Below are 18,304 nucleotides of genomic sequence, written 5' to 3' on the forward strand. Positions count from 1 at the left end.
CAACGTGGAGACCAGTGTTCTCATCCCTGGGTGCTCTACATATTACCCAGTACCTACGTCATCAGACACATTGCAAAATCACTGTAATTGAGGCTTTGGGAAAGTCAGTGGAGGTGCCCCCTCTGTCAGGGAAATGAGTCAAGCCCACTTTACTCAGATCACTAGCTTCCAACTTAAAGTCTAAGGTGGATGCATCTGATGGAGCCTTGACCTTCCCAGCAGCAAGGAAGGCTGTAAAAGTAGATGGTATTTTCAGTTCTAGAGCATGAGGCACACTCTGACTCTTAAATGGGGGATTTATTAAAAAATAGGAAAAGGTTTCAGATAGCAGGCACCAAAACAAATGACAAACATTTCCCACAGTGGATAACAGGATCAGGCTGCAACTTCAGGACATGCTTTCATCTTTCGCTGCCTTCAATGTCTTTATTTCCCCATTTGCAAAACCAAAGAGTAGGATCCAATTATTGCTGAAGTTACTTCCATCTTTTACACTTTAATTTTCACTCATTCAAAGAGAAATGACAAGACAAGAACTGTTCAAATATAATGTTCAGATAGTAGACAGATGAAGCAAAATGAGAAAAGGTTTCTCTGAGTCAAACAAAAAGTTCAATGCATTCTTGTCATTGCAAAATGATGAGAGAATGTAGACTTATGAGAGGAAGAAGAGAGAGAGAGAGAGAGACTGAGAAAAAATAGTATGCAGAGAAGCTGACTTATGCATTTATGAGACAGTTGAATTTTGCTTAGAAACTCAATGAGCCAAACTGACTGATGTGAGAAGATAACCATAAATATTCCTTAGCTTCACATTCACAGTAGAGTTCACCAGACAAAACTTACAATGCTGAATGCCTGACCTGAAGGGGGAAAAATCTAAGAGTATAAGAAAGGCTTATCACTCATTCATTCATTCAGCAAACATTTTGTTTCATCTTCTACATTATTAAGAATGAAACACATGCTTCCAGCTGGCAATGACTCACAGCCTAGAAATTAATGATTGCAACAGCATGGCAAATGTCAAAAAATCAGTAACACGTGACATCAGAGAACAGAGTATGCAGGGAGGCACAAAAATATTTCCAAGAGGAGATTAAGCCACATCTTGAAGAAAGAAAAGAGCTCACCAGGAGGATAAGTAGAGGATGGTTGTTTCAGAAAAAAAGAGAACATATGATCTGAGAAAATAAAACTGAAAAACAAAAAAAGTGTTTGACTTAATTTGGGAATTCAAGGTCAGTGCAGGTGAGATGGTTGTTACATATGGAAAAAAGAGCCTGGAAACCCAAGACATGAGCTACATCACACTGGGCTTTGTGTTTCTTGCCAAGTGTTTGGTGCTAGATTATGGAAACTACAAAGTGGCACAGAAGAATTTGGGGCAAGGGAGTAACAAGGCCAGAGTTGAGAATTTTGGAGGCTGGAAGCAACAGGACAAGTTAGAGGACAATTTTAATAATTCACAAAAGAAGCTATGATAGATCCACATCAAGGGGATGGAGATAAAACAAATAAGATAACATGATGGGGTCAAAGAAAATATGGAAGATAGTTAAGAGGATATAGTGTAATATAAGCCTGAGTGTGGTTTCCTCAAGCCCTAACCTCAAACAACTTTCAACCTGAAAAGCAGGGCAGGAAAAGTGTATGTGTGTGTGTGTGTGTGTGTGTGTGTGTGTGTGTGTGTGTGTGTGTGTGTGTGTGTTATGGAAAAATCTAAGAGCGTACATTATCACATCAGTGTTGTCTTGTGATTGATACTCTGCCACATTTCCTGAAAGTAAGCATTTTTTATAAGGCTAATTATTCAAGAATCAGTTGTTTTATGGAAAAGGTAGAATTTTTACTGCATCTTTTAAACAAGTAATATTTAGCTCCCCAGAAAGAATAAAGGCAGGCTTTCAGCTGTGGGAAACAAATGGATCAGTGTAATGAGGTTGGAATAGATCTGTTTTGGACTAGGGATGGTGAGAGGAGGATACCAACTAAATAAACCAACCACACACACTGGGAAAAAGTGTAGAAAATTAAGAGGGGAAGAATAATCAGCTCCCTCTTGAAAAATTGTTGATCTTGGTTTATGGGTGGTAGTAGTAGCAGGGATTGAGAGAAGATTAGTTGAAGAAATAATGTGTAGGCAGAATGGGGTTAAATTAGATAGATGAACTGGGCTGTGAGGGAGAGAAGGGTGGCTGTCAGTATCTGGAAAACAATAGGAGTAGAATCAGGACCTGGGAGAATTGGGAGGGTTTCTAAGATTGGGAGAGATGGAAGAGATGCGTTTTGATAGAGAGAGAAAACAGAAAAGGTCATTTCAGACAACAGGGTTACCCTGTGTGAAGAGGTAAGTACTCAATGGCAAGGCATGTTTACAGTATTATGAGTAACTGAGCATGTTGGAATGATACGATTCCAGTGTGTGTGTGTGTGTGTGTGTGTGTGTGTGTGTGTGTGTGTGTGTGTGCATGCGTGCGGGCATGCACATCAAGTCGTCCTATTTATCCCAGCAGTCCTCAGACTTTATGTTGTATATTAATCCCCTGAGGAGCTTGTGAAAACACAGATTTTGATTCACTGTTTGGAGCCTGAGTTTCTGTATTTATAAGATTTCTATCCGTCAGAAGATACCAGCCTACTGATCCATGGGCAGGAATTTGCATAGCAAGGGTTAAAAGGTCATTTTTCTGACCATGGTGAAGTGTTGAGGCTGTAACTGTTGCTATACACTCGTTTAGTCTTAACTACTTGATTTCCTGATTTGTTGTATTCCTGAATTTCAATTATTAATTGCTATAACTTTGAAGAATTTTCACACAGGCCTGTTTCTTCTGGGTCTTTGACTCCATGTAAATCAAAAACACATCATACTGAAGTGTTTCTTTTCTTCATGAACTTACATGTCTGATTTTCATGAAGTTATATGTCTAACTGATTTTTCTAATAGAAATATAAAAAACTAATAACAAAATTGTAATGCATTTTTCTAATACTCACAGGATGAAGTTTTTACTCTAACCTGGAGAGGTGGTGTGAATTTTAAAATGTGCCTTTTCAATCTATGTTTGAACATTCGTGTAATGAGGCTTCTGTTTCCTCTCCTGTACAAACTGATTTGAGAATCTATACTTGTCAGTGAAAGGGGTTTTCTTATGTTTCCATATTCTGCCAGTGATGTGTGCATGTTGCTGTTTTTGGTCATTGATTTTAGATCAAAGAGTTACTGGGTATTCATTTTTGAAACACAAGAAAAAAAGAAAAGGAAAACTTCTGCCAAACTTTAGTTTTGTATGTTGGGTCAAGCCATTCCCTAAAGTCACTCTTCCTTCATTATCTGACATAAACTTTGTATATGATTTGCAATAATAATGGATGTATAGGAGTTTGATTTAGTTGTGAAATATTTTCTCAGACTCACTTGTGGCTTTTATTTCTTCCTACCTCATGTTTATTCTTTCTTATATTCTGGACCCATTTCTAGTTTCACCTGGGAAATTTGCTTACTCAAAATATCCTCCAAGTTCCTCTTACAAAAATTAGATGCCTATCAAATAAAAAGAAAAAGGTGGTGACAAAAGTTTTTTAATTAAAAAAAAAAAAGCATCCATTAGATATATTGTCAAAAACTGTGAAGGATCAGAGATTTTACTTTCTTGCAAGCCAACAAGTTCACCTGCCAGTTTCAGTGTCCTGCAAGAAGATGCAAGCAAAACTCCTGGGTCAGAATCATAGGACATTTACTCATGGAACAGGACAGGGCATGACCTTCCCAATCCTGTCAGTTTCCTTGCTGCCCCAGGCTAGCTCCACAAGGGGGAGGTAGAGAGCCCCATATGGATGCTGCCCATACAGCGAGTTCCCGTCACAGCTGAGAAATACAGAGCTTAGGGAATCCAAATCTTTTATAATGGGCCTCAAGCAAACCTGCCCAATCATTCTGCTAGAGGGAGACATGACCTTTATTATATGCATAGTAAACAAATCTGCCCTCTGCTCTGAAGGGAGACACCATTCCTATATTCCTAGGCTGTTCACTCTACAAACATCCCTGAAAAGATAGTCGAACAGAAAAGCTGTCAGTGCCACCAGGTGAAAGAGGTATAGGAAAGTGAGAGACCCGTGGAGAATTGTCTCCCAACACTTATAAATGGATTATTTTTGTCTATTGGGTCAAGACATTCCCTAAAGCTATTCTTCCTTCTTTATCTAATATAAACTTTTTATATGATTTGCTAGAATAATGGATGTATAGGAGTTTGATTTAGTTGTGAAATATTGACAAATATAAAAAGTTATTTTTTTAATTTCATTTTGAACTGCTGTCGTCATGAAAAGTCACCATTACATTTCTCAAAGAAGGCAGCATTAAAGAGCTTTGGATTTTGAAAGTCATGGATTTAATTGTGGCTCAGCTATACCTAGATGAATAACTTTGGACAATATGCCTTTCCTGTCTAAACCTCAGACACCAGGAATCTAGGGGAGGCATACTAGTGTTTCTGCAATGCTAATCTCCCAGCACAATGCCTGGGTCATCGAACACAATGACTAAATATGTTTGCCTTTCATGCCCTTCTCTCCTTTCCTTACTCTGGGAGTTTACTCCTATAAATAAGAGCATACTCAACTTCTTTTTTTTTTTTTTTTGTGGTACGCGGGCCTCTCACTGTTGTGGCCTCCCCCGTTGCAGAGCACAGGCTCCGGACGCGCAGGCTCAGCGGCCATGGCTCATGGGCCTAGCCGCTCCGCGGTGTGTGGAATCTTCCCGGACCGGGGCACGAACCCGTGTCCCCTGCATCGGCAGGTGGACTCTCAACCACTGGGCCACCAGGGAAGCCCTGAGCATACTCAACTTCTGACTCAATTCTAAATATTCATGTGAAGAGCTCACCTGTCTGCTATTTACTTTCAAATTATTCTCTGGCTAGTCAAAGCAGGAAAAGTAAAAGGAGGTATAATCTGGACCAGTATATTTAGAGGTACAAAAAAGCAGATGTGCTGGACCACAAACCTTACTGCAAAATAATTTTAAGAAAGTAAAATTGATTGGAGTTATCTTTAGGCACCTTGCAAAGCAATTGGAAAAGAACACAAACTTCTGAGCTATGCCCACCTTAAACCTAATTCCGTTGCTTAGTTCACAAACTAGTAAAGTTATCAGACCTGGATGGCTTCAATTTTCTGTGAATGAAATGAGCTTTAAAATATGTATCTACGCTATTGTTGGGATTAAGAGACATAGAGCATGAAACACCTAACACACTATAGTGTAGGTGCAAAAAATATATTTTCTTCTGCCAAAAATTTGTTACTTCTTCCCTCTCTCTAAAATTTATGTTGGAAAGCTTTTTCCTCACTGTGCATTTGTGGACTTTCTGATAATGTTTGAGAAACATCTCACTTGATCTTGGTATTCATTCCAACTACTATCCTGTTTCTTTCTCACTCTAACTACCAGAGTTCTCGAATGAGCGACCAGTGTCTGTTGTTTTTTAATGAATTTTCTTAAGCATGACCCCTCTTACCAACCACAGTTCTGAAATAAATCCATCTAAATCCAATACCAAATCACCCACTTGGCCATTCTTTCAAACACGTTTCATGCTGTATTGTGTGGTATATTCTCCAAAAATAGCCACAGCAATATTGCTAGTCTCCCATACTCTTTGAGAACCTTGTCACTCCCCATCAAGAGATCAACTATTTCCCCTCTCTTTGGGCAGACCCCTGACTACCAAGACGTGGAGGCAATCTAAATGTCCATTGACAGAGGAAGGGATAAAGATGTGGTACATATATACAATGGAATATCCCTCAGCCATAACAAAAGAATGAAATAATGCCATTTGCAGCAACATGGATGGACCTAGAGATTAGCATACTAAGTGAAGTAAATCAGACAGAGAAAGACAAATATCATATCATATGATATGACTTATATGCAGAATCTTAAAAAAAAACTGATACAAATAAACTTATTTACAAAACAGAAACAGACTCACAGATTTAGAGAATGAACTTATGGCTACCGGGGGGAAGGATGGTGGGGGAGGGATAGATTGCGAGTTTGGGATTGACATGTACACACTGCTATATTTAAAATAGATAACCAACAAGGAACTACTGTAATAAATGAATAAATAAATAAATAAATAAAATAATTAAAAAGAAAATGACAGAAACCATGCTATATGACTTCCAAAGCTAGGTCAGGTCATAAAATAATCTAGCTTCTTCCTGACTCTCTGTTGGCATACTTGCCCTTTGAGCCTAGTCATCATGCTTTGAAAAGGCCAGGCCACAGAGCAAGGCTCTGTGTGGTGTTCCAGCTACCAGACCATCTAAGGTCCAAGTTGACAGCCCGGATCAGCCACCAGACATTACTGAATAGCCTTCAGGTGATGCCACCTTTACTTCTTGCTAAAGGAGGCCCCAGACATGGTGGAACAGAGACAATCTATTCCCACTATGCCTTGTCTGAATTCCTGAGCATGAATTCTATAAACTGAATAAATGTCTCATATCATTAAGTTTTGAGGTAATTTGTTACTCAGACCTGGTAAATGGAACATCCTCTTTACCAACAATTCCTTCTGGAATTTTTCTCTTATTCAAGTGCGGGGAAATACTTCAGTGCTCTAGACTTTCTCCCTAATCCTTTCAGGATTCTACTTCTCTTCTGCTCTGACCCTGTATTAATCCCAATATTTTCCACCTAGATCTTTTCTCCCAGCTTTATACTGTCCATTTTGTAGAGCATAAATCCATGCTAAGTGTCTTTAAGCCTTGGTCTCAGGACAACAATTCCTTGGGAGCAAGGTCCTGCAAATCAAGGTTTAAGGAGAATCTCACCCTCAGGGTCCTGCAAGTTTGGAGCATAGGCACCTCACTTGCCTCATCTTCTTAATGAGGACTTCTTAAGAGCCCTTCTTCTTAATCTCTCTCTAAATATATTTCCTTGCCAAACCCTAGTCCTGTATCTGTAATTCAGTGATAAAATGAGCAAGCCCACGAGTTTGACTTTCTGGGTTTGAGTCCCAAATTTGCCACTAACAAGCGACTTCATGGCGGGAGGTTTTGTTATCTATTAAATGGGGATAGTGGTATTATGTATCTCTTAGGACTAATGGTGATATTAAATGAATTAATGAAATTAAAGACCTTAAAACAGTACCTGTAAAACAAGCAATGTTGGCTATTATTATTCTCTATTATAATTGCTTTCATAATATTATGTTTCTCCTCATTATAACAATTTTCACATGTGTGAAATTGGATTTATGGTCAAAGCTTAAAATAACACTTCGTTTGAGTCTCTCTACTGCTGATGATAATACTAACATTATTTAACTCATTAAGCCCAAATTTAAAATAATCTTTCATCTACTGTCTTCCTTCAGCCAATTTTAGTAACTTTTCATACCAAAATCCATTTTACGCTTCTCTCTTTTTTTCATCTGGTGTTTTCACCTTCAGATAGTTGGTGAAATCCTGATAGTATGAGAGTTGGCACTTATGTGTATTTTACCAAAGCCTCAGTGGGATCACCACCCCCACTCAAAAAGTGAAGATAATATATGTTGCAAGTAGCATCTCTATAGCCACTTGTTGCCACTTCTGGTTGTCATGGCTCATTCACAACTAGATTCTTCCAAGATGACTTATTGTGCTAAGTCATTTTTTCTCCATGCTAAGTCGTTTTTTCTTCATGTCTCTCTCAACAGAAATAAGCCTGAATTCCCTATTTCCTAGTACAATAATCTACACATCTCAGCTTTATTGTCAAGGCTATCAAAAAAAATAAACTCTATTAACTTATCGGGTCTCATTTTCCACTAATATATAAAATTCATTTTCCCAAGTAGATAGTCTCCTGAATGTGCTATAAAATAAAATTACTAATTTAAATATGTGTCTTTGTGCATTGTAATTCATTATAGTTTTTTCATAATATACATGACCCTTTTTCAGCTTTGACCTTTCTAATTGACCATGCTTAGTGTATAAGTATTATTATTATTAAGCATTGTTCAATATTGAAGGTAATTTTCCAATCAAATGAGTGAATTGCAGAAGGAACTTTTAAAGGATGTTGGAAGGAAAGTCTGTCTTGGAAGTCTATCAATTTGATTTATTAAAGAAAAGAAAAAAAATAATGATTTTGCAGGGTGATATCTCAGAAAGCCTGTATTTTGCAAGAGAACTTTCCTTACTATACATATTGGACAGTTTATACATAATTAATCTGTGACCAAATATTGATAAATGACAGATAAGACTTCCCTAAGGAGTAGAACAAATAGCAGGTGACTGAGTATCTTGGAAAGCTGTGACTGATGTATTCCCTCAAGACCCTGTTATTTGCATCTGGAATACCTCTAATTTGAAAATGAAAAGCTGGCATGGGAAGTCTATTGGGATACCTACTTTCAAGTTGAAGAAGTAACATCTGATCCTCACCCTCATCATTTACAATATTTAATATCAAACATTAGGACTATTAACAGAAAAGTATAAAATCAAATGTATTTGCTCCAAAAACATAATGTGTTTATGATGAAGAAAATACAAATTGCCCCAGAGCAAACTGCCTCATCCCTGATATTTAATGATCAACAATAACAATGAACTAAAAGGTCCAGAACATCTGAATTCTGCTGGAAGATTGAAAAACATGAATTCATCCTAACTTATGTTTGAAGCACTGTCTATTGGATTGAAGAATGGTTAATAGGCTGAATGCAAAGTCAGTTGATAAATAGAAGCATATTCAGCCAGAAGGCTTTCCTACCATGAGGATGAGAGTTGGTTGCATTTAATTTGTCTTTGTTATTAATGATATGGAACCGAGGATAAACAATAGATAAATTAAATGAGCAGGAGATCAGAAAGAGTTGAACACCAGTGCAATACAATGATGAGGCCCAAAGCGAGTTGGAAATCCATAATACACCCAAGACATGACAAAGCATTATTCAAACCCAAAAATAACAAAATGCATATAAAAACAAACACAATACTCAAATTCAGAAAAAAAAATATAAAAAATATAAGAAAGCATCAAATTAAAATAAGACTTGAAGGGCTTAGAGTAAATCATATGTGTGGTTTTAAAGACCTTATCTAAGATGATGGAGTAGAAGGACGTACGCTCACTCCCTCTTGAGACAACACTGGAATCACCACTAACTGCTGAGAAATCATCAACAGGAAGATACTGGAACTCACCAAAAAAGACACCACACATCCAAAGACAAAGAAGAAGCCACAATGAGATGGTATAAGGGGCACAATCACAATAAAATCAAACCCCATAACCTCTGGTTGGGTGACTCACAAACTTGAAAACAATTATACCACAGAAGTCCACCCACTGGAATGAAGGTTCTGAGCCCCATGTCAGTTTTCCCAACCTGGCAGTCAGGCAACAGAAGGACGAATTCCCAGAGTATCAAACTTTGAAGGCTAGTGGGATTTGATTGCAGGACTTCAACAGGACGGGGGGAAACAGAGACTCCACTCTTGGAGGACACACACAAAGTAGTGTATGCATCAGGACCTGGGGTAAAGAGCAGTGACCCTATAGGCAAATGAAGAAGACCTACCTTCTGGAGTTGGAGGGTCTCCTCCAGAAGTGGGGGATGGCTGTGGCTCACTGCAGGGACAAGGACACTAGCATCAGAATTTCTGGGAAGAACTCCTGGGCATGGACCCTCCCAGAGTACACCATTAGCCCCATCAAAGAGCCTGTAGCCCCAGTGCTGGGTCACCTCATGCCAAACAACCAAAAGGGAGAAAACTTAGCCCCACCCCTCAGCAGACAAGGGGATTAAAGTTTTACTGAGCTCTGCCTACCAAAGCAACACCCAGCTCTACCCACCACTAGTACCTCTCATCAGGAAGCTTACACAAGCTTCTTAGATAGCCTCATCCACCAGAGGGCAGGTAGCAGAAGCAAGAAAAACTGCAATCCTGCAGCCTGTGGAATGAAAACCACATTCACACAAAGATAGACAAAAAGAAAAGGCAGAGGGCTATGTACCAGAAGAAGAAACAAGATAAAACCCCTGAAAAACAACTAAATGAAGTGAAGATAGGCAACCTTCCAGAAAAAGAATTCAGAATAATGAGAGTGAAGAAGATCCAGGACTTCGGAAAAAGAATGGAGGCAAAGATCGAGAAGATGTAAGAAATGTTTAATAAAGACCTAGAAGAATTAAAGAACAAACAGCTAGAAGAATTAAAGAACAAACAAACACAGATGAACAATACAGTAACTGAAATGAAAAATATACTAAAAGGAATCAATAGCAGAATAACTGAGGGAGAAGAACGGATAAGTGACCTGGAAGACAGAATGGTGAAATTCACTGCCACAGAACAGAATAAAGAAAAAAGAATGAAAAGAAATGAAGACCACCTAAAAGGCCTCTGGGACAATATTAAATGTGCCAACAGTTGCATTATAGGGGTCCCAGAAGGAGAAGAGAGAGAGAAAGGACCTGAGAAAATATTTGAAGAGATTATAGTCAAGCACTTCCGTAATGTGAGAAAGGAAATAGCCACCCAAATCCAGGAAGTGCAGAGAGTCCCAGACAGGATAAACCTAAGGAGCAATACATCGAGAAACATAGTAATCACACTGACAAAAATTAAAGACAAAGAAAAATGATTAAAAGCAACCAGGAGCAATGACAACTAACATATGAGAGAACTCTCATAATGTTAAAAGCTGATTTCTCAGCAGAAACTTTACAAGCCAGAAGGGAGTGGCATGATATATTTAAAGTGAAGAAAGGGAAGTATCTACAACTAAGATTACTCTACCCAGCAAAGATCTGATAGAGATTCGATGGAGAAATCAATAGCTTTACAGACAAGACAAAGCTAAGAGGATTCAGCACCATGGAACCAGCTCTACAACAAATGCTACAGGAACTTCTTTAAGGGGGAAACAAAAGAGAAGAAAATGACCAAAAAAACGAACCCAAAACAACTAAGAAAATGGTAATAGGAACATACATATAGATAATTACCTTAAATGTGAATGGATTACATGCTCTAACCAAAGGACACAGGCTCGCTGAATGGATAAAAAAACAAGACCCATATATATGCTGTCTACAAGAGACTCACTACAGACCTAAGGACACATATAAACTGAAAGTGAGGAGATGGAAATAGATATTCCATGCAAATGGAAATCAAAAGAAAGCTGGAGTAGCAATACTCATATCTGATAAAACAGATTTTAAAATTAAGAATGTTACAAGAGGGCTTCCCTGGTGGTGCAGTGGTTGAGAGTCCATCTGCAGATGCAGGGGACGCGGGCTTGTGCCCCAGTCCAGGAGGATCCCAAATGCCGCAGAGCGGCTAGGCCCGTGAGCCATGGCCGCTGAGCCTGTGCGTCCAGAGCCTGTGCTCTGCAACGAGAGGCCCACGTACCGCAAAAAAAAAAAAAAAAAAAAAGAATGTTACAAGAGACAAGGAAGGACACTACATAATGATCAAGGATCATTCCAAGAAGAAGATATAACAATTATAAATATATAGCACCCAACATAGGAGCACCTCTATACATAAGGCAAATGCTAACACCTATAAAAGAGGAAATCGACAGTAACACAAATATAGTAGGGGACTTTAACACCTCACTTACACCAATGTACAGATCATCCAGACAGAAAATTAGTAAAGAAACACAAGCTTTAAATGACTCAATAGACCAGATAGATTTAATTGATATTTACGGGACATTCTGTTCAGAAACAGCGGATTACACTTTCTTAAGTGCACACGAAACATTCTTCAATATAGATCACAACTTGGGTCACAAATCAATCCTCAGTAAATTTAAGAAAATTGAAATCATTTCAAGCATCTTTTCTGAATAAAATGCTATGAGATTAGAAATAAATTAGAGGGAAAATAATGCAAAAAAGACAAACATGTGGAGACTAAACAATACATTACTAAATAACCAAGAGATCACTAAAGAAATCAAAGAGGAAATCAAAAATACCTAGAGACAAATGATGATGAAAACAGACTATCCAAAACCTATGGGATGCAGTAAAAGAAGTTCTAAGAGGCAAGTTTATAGCAATACAACCCTACCTCAAGAAACAAGAAAAAACTCAAATAAAAAAATCTAACCTTACACGTAAAGGAGCTAGAGACAGAAGAACAAACAAAACCCAAAGTTAGCAGAAGGAAAGAAATCATAACAACAAGAGCAGAAATAAATGAAATAGAAACAAAGAAAACAATAACAAAGGTCAATAAAACTAAAAGCTGGGTTTTCAAGAAGATAAACAAAACTGATAAACCTTTAGTGAGAGTCATCAAAGAAAAAGAGGGAGAGGACTCAAATCAATAAAATTAGAAATGAAAAAGAAGAAGTTACAATGGACACCACAGAAATACAAAGCATCATAAGAGACTACTACAAGCAACTCTAGGCCAATAAAATGGACAACCTGGAAGAAATGGACAAATTCATAGAAAGGTATAACCTTCCAAGACTGAACCAGGAAGAAACAGAAAATATGAACAGATCAATCACAAGTAATGAATTTGAACCGGTGATTGCAAATCTTCCAACAAACAAAAGTCCAGGACCAGATGGCTTCACAGGTGAATTCTATCAAACATTACGAGAAGTGCTAACACCCATTCTTCTCAAACGCCTCCAAAAAATTGCAGAGGAAGGAACACTCCCAAACTCATTCTACAAGGTCACCATCACTCTGATACCAAAATCAGACAGAGACAGTACAAAAAAAGAAACTTACAGACCAATATCACTGATGAATATAGATGTAAAAATCCTCAACAAAATACTATCAAACAGAATCCAACGACACATTAAAAGGATCATATACCATGATCAAGTGGGATTTATCCCAGAGATGCAAGGATTCTTCAATATACTCAAATCAATAAATGTGATAGAACATATTAACATATTGAAGAATAAAAACCATATGATCCTCTCAATAGAAGCAGAAAAAGCTTTTGACAAATTTTCACACCCATTTATGATAAACACTCTCCAGAAAGTGGGCATAGAGAGTACGTACCTCAACATAATGAAGGCCATATATGACAAACCCACAGCAAACATCATTCTCAATGGTGAAAAACTGAAGGCATTTCCTCTAAGATCAGGAATAAGACAAGGATGTCCATTCTTGCCACTGTTATTCAACATAGATTTGGAAGTCCTAGCCATGGTAACCAGAGAAGAAAAATAAATACAAATTGGAAAAGAAGAAGTAAAACTGTCATTGTTTGCACATGACATGATAGTATATATAAATAGTCCTAAAGATACCACTAGAAAACTACTAGAGCTAATCAATGAATTTGGTAAATTTGCAGGGTACAAAATTAAGGCACAGAAATCTTTTGCATTCCTATACTGTAACAATGAAATATCAGAAAGAAAAGGGAAGGAAACAGTCCCATTCTCCCTTGCAACAATAAGAATAAAATCCTTTGGAATAAACCTACCTAAGAAGCCAAAAGACCTGTATGCAAAAAACTATAAGACACTGATGCAGGAAATCAAAGATGACACAAACAGATGGAGAGATATACCATGTTCTTGGATTGGAAGAATCAATATTGTGAAAATGACTATACTACCCAAAGCAATCTACAGATTCAGTGCAATCACTATCAAATTACCAAAGGATTTTTCATAGAACTAGAACAAAAATTCTTAAAATTTGTATGGAGACACAAAAGACCCCGAATAGCCAAAGTAATCTTGAGGGGGAAAAAAATGAGCTGGGAGAATCAGACTCCCTGATTTTAGACTATACAACAAAGCTACAATAATCAATACAATATGATATTGGCACAAAAACAGAAATATAGATCAATGGAAGAGGATAGAAAATCCAGAGATAAACCCACGGACCTATGGTCAACTAATCTATGACAAAGGAGGCAAGGATATACAATGGAGAAAATACAGTCTCTTCAATAGGTGGTGCTGGGAAAACTGGACAGCTACATGTAAAAGAATGAAATTAGAATACTCCCTAACACCATACACAAAAATAAACTCAAAATGGATTAGAGACCTAAATGTAAGTTCAGACACTATAAAACTCTTTGAGGAAAACATAGGCAGAACACTCTTTGACATAAATCACAGCAAGATCTTTTTTTGACTCACTTCCTAGAGTAATGGAAATAAAACAAAAATAAACAAATGGGACCTAATGAAACTTAAAAGTGTTTACACAGCAAAGGAAATTATAAACAAGATGAAAAAACAACTCAAAAAATGAGAGAAAATATTTACAAGTGAATCAACAAAGGATTAATCTCTAAAATATATAAACAGCTCATGCAGTTCAATATTAATAAAACAAACAACCCAATCAAAAAATGGGCAGAAGACCTAAATAGACATTTCTCCAAAGAAGACATACAGATGACCAAGAGGCACATGAAAAGTTGCTCAACATCACTAGTTATCAGAGAAATGCAAATCAAAACTACAATGAGTTATTACCTCACACTCCTTAGAATGGGCATCATCAGGAATCTCCAAACAACAAATGCTAGAGAGGGTGTGAAGAAAAGGGAACTCTCTTGCACTGTTGGTGGGAATGTAAATTGATACAGCCACTATGGAGAACAGTATGGAGGTTCCTTAAAAAACTAAAAATAGAATGACCATATGACCCAGCAATCCCACTACTAGGCCTATACCTAGAGAAAACCATAATTCAAAAAGACACATGCAGGGCTTCCCTGGTGGTGCAGTGGTTGAGAGTCCGCCTGCCGATGCAAGGGACACAGGGTCATGCCACGGTCTGGGAGGATCCCACATGCCACAGAGTGGCTGGGCCCATGAGCCATGGCCACTGGGCCTGTACGTCTGGAGCCTGTGTTCCGCAACGGGAGAGGCCACAACAGTGAGAGGCCCGCATTCCACAAAAAAAAAAAAAAAGACACATGCACCCCAATGTTCATTGCAGCACTATTTACAATAGCCAGGTATTGGAAGCAACGTAAATGCCCATGGACCGATGAATAGATAAAAATGTGGTACATATATACAATGGAATATTACTCAGCCATAAAAAGGAATGAAATTGGGCCATTTGTAGAGATGTGGATGGATCTAGAGACTGTCACACAGAGTTAAGTATGTCAGAAAGAGAAAAACAAATATATTAATGCATATATGAGGAATTTAGAAAAACAATACAGACGAACCGGTTTGCAAGGCAGAAATAGAGGCACAGATGTGGAGAACAAACATATGGACACCAAGGGGGGACAGTGGGGGGGTGATGGTGGTGGGATGAATTGGGAGGTTGCGATTGACATATGTACAGTAATAAGTATAAAATAGATAACTAATAAGAACGTGATGTATAAAAAATAAAATTCAATTAAAAATATCATATATGTGGTTTTAATATGTTCAAGATGCCAGGGATCTCTTAGTACTATATTTACTTAGCCTTTGCTGTAATTCATCACAATTGTCAAGTAATGTATTAATATTTCTTGTGAATATTTACTTAAATGCCAATACTTTGCTGCGTTGTATATGTTCTTCTGGAAAAATGATATAAACCGAAGTAAAAAATACAGTGATATAGCAAAAGTTCAACTTTTTTATGACTTTTTTCAGGATCCTATCAGTATAAAAAGTGTCAGCAGTAGTGCTGTGCCTCTTGCAGACATGAGGGGCACATAAATTGCCTCCTGAAATAGGCTACATCTGCTCTTGCTCTGTAGACCCTCACTTCCACTTTGTCCTGTTTTCTTTACTAAATACATTGAGATTTATTGCACGGGTTGGCATGTTCACTTTCAATGAATTTAACACTCTACAAAGCTATAGCCCCATTTTGGAGCTGCATTCTATGTGATCCTAATGATCTTTCCATTCTTTGAAAGTTCTTACAACAATTTTCCTGATTTTCCAAATTGTGAATCATAAAGGAGAAAATAGGAAAAGAAAAGTTAGACTTTGTGCAGGAAAAACAGATTCTTCAGAAGAGTGTTTGACCCTCACCTCTGTACATATTATAGCTGATTGCTTTCTCTTTCTTTCTCTGTGGGAAGACAGAGCTAGAAGCAGCAATCAACATGAGAACCAATTTATTGACTCCAGCTATAAAAGACTTCAAAAAGGCATATAACAAGTAACAAAATACTAAAAAAGAAAAAAAAAAAAAACAAGAGGCTGCCAAGTTGGTCATAGATCCACCAAATTGTGTTGGCTCAGGCTATAGTAATTACATTAAAATATTCTTGGAACAGACACAATCAAGTATCAAATCATAGGCTCTCAGAATGGGAAGTAAGATGAGATCATCTATATTAACCCTTTCACTAGATGCATAAATTCCAAATAAGTGATCCTGTACCCTCTTATTGTACACATCTAGTGATGGGGAATTCACTGCCCCACCAGACACTTCATTCTATTTGAGGGCAACTATAATGATTTGAAAGTCCTTTCTTCCATTAAGCCCAAGTCTAGCTCCTCATAATTTTCACTTGTAGATGTTAGTTCTTTCTGTGGCTACAAAATGCAAAGAGCCTAACAATTCTTCCTTAATACTAAATATGTGAAGACAGTAATCATGGTAGCCTAAGTCTTTGTAACAGGCTAAACACCATTTTTTTTTCCAGCTCTTCTCTTGATACGCTCTCGATTGCATACCCACCATTTTCTTGGCCTCTCTCTCTTCATCCCCAGTTGATCTTGGTCACAGATATAAACGTTATCTTTGAAGACAAGTAGATCTGGCTATGAATCTATACTCCTCCACCTCTGGGAACTTAAAGGAACTGCAAAATTTCTCTAACACTCAATTTTCTTCTTTATAAAATTGAGATAGTTATAACATCTAGTTTAAAGGTTTAAAATGAGAATTAGGTAAAACAACATACTAAATTGAAGAGCAGTTTATGAGTATGAAGCTCTGCATCTATGCATAGTAACTTCATTTTCCTCCCTGGTACCCAAGGTATGACTCATGAAAAGTTTTAAGTCTACAGATAACTCTTTAATAATTCCAATTACTCTTAATTCAAACCCTGGCCTAGGACTAGATGGATGTTTAAAGAATTGTGATTTGAGAGGAAATAAAGTAAACTTTTGCCTGCAAAAGTCTACCTCCCTGCCATTGTATTTTGATTCCTTCTGAATAATTTCTCAAATATCTTTTCTCTGTGAGAGCTGAATGATCAGGAAGTGTAGGGGAAAGTGAAAGAAGGTAGATAAAGATAAGTTGAAGGTATGAATCACTGACCACCTGGAGAAGGTCAGCTCAGGAAGGATGCTTCTGCATGCCTGGGAAATGGGAAAATTACAGAGCAAGTAAGAAGGATGGTAATGGAGAAAGGGAACTATTTGGTTTATCCCAATAAACCTGGGAGATTTATTTATATCATATTCTAGAATGGATTAGACTCATACCTAATTGGCATGGGAGGGACATTCCAGAGCCAACAGAAGATAGCTGACCCAAAGGGCAGGAAAGACTCATCTGACAAATTTTTAAAAAAATTTACCAGAAGAAGAATAATAAGAGCCAGGGCATAAGACTCATGGCAGGGCCTAAGGCAATCAACCAGGATCCAGGGGATGAATCAGGAGGCAGAAGTTAATGTGAGAAGGAGGATTCTGGATACCCCATGGAAGAACAAGGATGCTAGACTTGCATCACTAATGAAAAATGGTCTCTGGGTACAAGAAGTGGGATTCTCCAAAGGTCCAGACAGAGATAAAATTCCAAACATATATCCTGTGTTGTCCAGAACCAAAGCAATATACTAGTTCAATTTTTTATATCCTTTTGCTAAGATATCTTTATCGTTCATGACGCAGAAATACTGGGAATGTAATAATATGCACAACTGGGCTAAATGTCACACCATAATGATCATAGGCATGTTAACCATTAGCAGTGAAGCTGTTGGTCAGACCTGAGCACGTAAAGCAGGAGGGTCGTGATTAATGCATCAGGGCCTGAAGGAGCCACAACTATGTGTGGCCTTTTTTCTTATTTTACTTCTGACTATAGATAAAGGTGGTCCCTGTTTACTTGCCTTGCTTTAGAGAAACTCTATTTGGTTGTTTGTTTCATTGTGTGATATTTTTTAACCTACAAATAGATATGATTACTACATTCTTGACTACTGAATTCTGTCTCCTATTTCCCAGAAATGAAGTAAGAAAAATAATCCTTTTCTTGAATAGGAGAATTTAAAAAATATTTTTGTAAAAGAGTAAATCAAGTCTATCATCTTAATC

Source organism: Stenella coeruleoalba, assembly GCF_951394435.1.
Source record: "Stenella coeruleoalba genome assembly, chromosome: 6".
NCBI lineage: Eukaryota > Metazoa > Chordata > Mammalia > Artiodactyla > Delphinidae > Stenella > Stenella coeruleoalba.